The sequence below is a fragment of the Lissotriton helveticus genome, chromosome 7, assembly GCF_964261635.1.
Source record: "Lissotriton helveticus chromosome 7, aLisHel1.1, whole genome shotgun sequence".
Taxonomy (NCBI): domain Eukaryota; kingdom Metazoa; phylum Chordata; class Amphibia; order Caudata; family Salamandridae; genus Lissotriton; species Lissotriton helveticus.
In genome coordinates, this window is record NC_136068.1 from 1,621,027,112 (window position 1) to 1,621,030,346 (window position 3,235).

Sequence of the window (3,235 nt, forward strand, 5' to 3'; positions counted from 1 at the left end):
TAAAAATGGTAGAAATAGCTTAGTTCTCTTTAGATGTAAAATTCGACACTTTGAGTTCAATGTACCTTTGGATGCATAGCTCTATACAACAAAAGTGTTGCCGGGAAGGTGATGCTTCGGTTCCTTACACGCAAGAATGGTGATGCGTCGGGTCCCTACTGCTGTGTAGGGGATGTGTTGGTTCTTCTCCATGTGGGGAGGTGATGCGTCGTTTTCTTACTGCGCTTCCATGGCGATGCGACCAGCAGCACCATGATGCGATGAAGATACGGTGCAATGAAACAAAATGGCGTCTTCTTCTTGATGCGACAAAGATGCGTGCACGCCCGACAGCCGTGCGGCGACTCAGTGATTCTTCTGAGCTGCGACAGGCCCTGCGACATGCTTCTCCGGGGATGCGACAGCGTCTGCTGCGATGGCGACACTCTTCTCCGGTGATGTGATGACAATAGCTGCGGCGGTGACGCGCTTCTTCGTCTTGAGTCGCGCTTCCAGCTCCCAGCGACATGCAGTCTCTCAGAAGGTCCAGCTCAACAGCAGGCACTTCAATTCCCATCAAGGGAAGGCAGGAGAGCTGGTTGGTGAAGTCTGTTGTCCCTGAGACTTGTGGTAGTTGCAAGGCATGTGAATCAACTATTCAAACCAAAGAATTCTCATTTCACAACAAGCAAATCCAGCTAAAAACCCACACCAACTGTAACTCCACTAACATTGTGTATGCCATCATCTGTCCTTGTCAACTAATCTACATAGGACAAACCCAACAGAAAGTTAAAGTAAGAATGTTGCAGCATATGAGTAGAATCAGATGTCAGGTACAAGGGGCCCCTCTAGTCGAGCACTTCATCTCAGCATCTCACTCGCCAGACAGTTTTAAATGGGTAGTGATTGAAAAAGCAGTCTTAGGACCCCGAGGAGGTAACATTTCTAACATTTTAAACATACGTGAATTGAAATGGATGTTTTTCTTTAACTCCATTGAAATGGGACTCAATGAACACGATAGTTCTTTTTCTCAATTGGCAACCTTGGTCTGAAACTGTTTAACGCATAATAGACTGGTGCGACCTATACCCTCATGTGAGAGGTACGTCTCACCAACTTATGCGCCATTAACATCATGCTTATGAAATTACATGCATTCATGTTGGATATTTCCACTCATTCTTATGCGAGAAACACGTTTTCACTATTATAAAACCTGTGTAGTTTACAGTTTTGGTCATTGTACCACCAAGCCATGTTTCATACGATAGGCCTATACCCTCATGCGAGAGGTCTGCATCCACTAGCGTGTCACCAAGTGATGTATGTATGTTCCACCGTTATGTCTGTTTGAACCACCTAAGTCATGCTATAAAATGGTAGGCCTATACCCTCTTGTGAGAGGTACGCCTCACTTAGATTCAATGTTTCCTTCAAACGATCTATTACCAGCGACCAAGGCTATATAACTTTATTGTCAGCTATGTGATAATATCCGTGTAAATCTATTTTTAATTCTTTTCCGTTATCTTGAATATAATGTACTATATATCTCTCTGAGAATCAATGGTGTATCATCTCCGGTAATACCATATGTGCTAGTTACCGTGATCTGCACCGCTCCACAGACGAATTGTCTTTTCCATCGTGCGTTTCAATTACCATGACAACGCTGAAACGCACGTTTAGTCTTTTTTCTAACTCAACCATGGCCAGATCTCACCATGTGACCCTATCCCCATGACAACATAACTAATCAGGAAGACCGACTCGCCATTGCGAAGTCTACCGTCACACAGCCAGATTCATTCGGCACCCGGTGAGTTTCCACTGAGTGCCGCTGCTATACGAATGCGGATGCGGTTTAAATGCTGCCGTCTGCGTGTATTAAGTGCACTCTGAGTGCCGCTGATAAACGTATGCAGATGCAGATTAAAATGCTGCCGTCTGCGTGTACTAAGTGCACTTTCTTTTGTTTTCCCAGTATTTAATAGACACTGCTGTGCGTTTCCCCATTAACGATTTCCCTTCGAGGAATGCGTTTTGAACGCTTGATCCGGGTGAGTCTCTCTTCTTGACAATGGTTTCTGTCTCATTCTCACTATGCTGATGATACACGACGAACCATGCTACGTTCTAGTGATCATTATTTTATGCTCCTTTCAGACACAGCTACAAAGAGTTTTTCCTACTAACAAACCGTATCCATTCATGGTACAGGTAATGGCGCCTTGTTGAAATTTTCCATCCTACCTATTCCATCGTGTAACTTGTTTCTTCACGTCGCTCCCAATTATTGATTATATTATTTCACTAAATTAGGCACTTAACGGTATGTAGCAGTGGTTTGATGTATACATTCCCAATCAATTGCCACACACCGGCCTCAGGAAATAGTATTAATTAATTAATGAATAATTGTTTAGTCTTAATCCAAGGCTCCCTCCAGTCCGTATACGTATCAATAATTGTGTTGCTATTTTTAACTGGATGATGTAATTGTACACATCTTCTGTTAGTGAATTAACTACCTGTATACATTAAATAGGTTACCTGCCCCTACACCCGTCCTGATGAAGACCCCACGGCAAGGATAATATGAATTACCTGCACTTCTTAGAGGGTCGAAACGTCGACAACCATTTGCTTTCTATGCCAACTCCATGTCCTAATTCTTCATTTGATTGAACTTTTATGGAGTATGACATTTGTAAATACAGCAGTTTGAACCTTGAAGTCTTTTTTGTACAGAATATGTAACTCTTTATATTGTTCACTTCCAATTGATTGATTATTCTGTCACGTCATCCTTTCCCTATCACTTTTTCCTCACTGGATATCACCCACAACCCCCCCCTCTCCCAAACTGGGGCACTGTTCAACATAGTATCTATTGTCTAAAAAGTATGATATGTATCGCTATCTCCCATTGTGATTAAAACAATGTGGACTGATTCAGTCTTTGTGTGATTCTACAATTGAATTTTCTTTATGAATTGTTTGACAGGGCTGGGACCCCTTCCTCTTAGTACATAGTTCACCCAGGTTCCAGTAACTATAGTTGGGTACAACCCTTATTTTCATACACCTCCTTGGGCAGACGCCGGTCTGCGAGGTTCGCTTTCTCTCCAATTAATTTGGATCTAGCACACAATGGTCGAAAGGGAGCTTCTCTCATATTCAGAAGACTACATTGACAAACTGTTAGATAATCCTGATAATTTCTTCATCTCTACTAACATTCCAACAA

At 42.6% G+C, this 3,235-nt stretch overlaps 1 long non-coding RNA gene across 1 annotated transcript; it reads left to right on the plus strand.

Moving 5' to 3' along the window:
• The first annotated feature begins 1,739 nt into the window (after positions 1–1,739).
• Positions 1,740–2,939, plus strand: LOC144767577 (uncharacterized). Its single transcript, XR_013598264.1, has 4 exons — positions 1,740–1,804; positions 1,970–2,045; positions 2,152–2,205; positions 2,534–2,939. It is a non-coding gene; the product is annotated as an uncharacterized LOC144767577 (long non-coding RNA).
• The last annotated feature ends 296 nt before the right edge of the window (positions 2,940–3,235 follow it).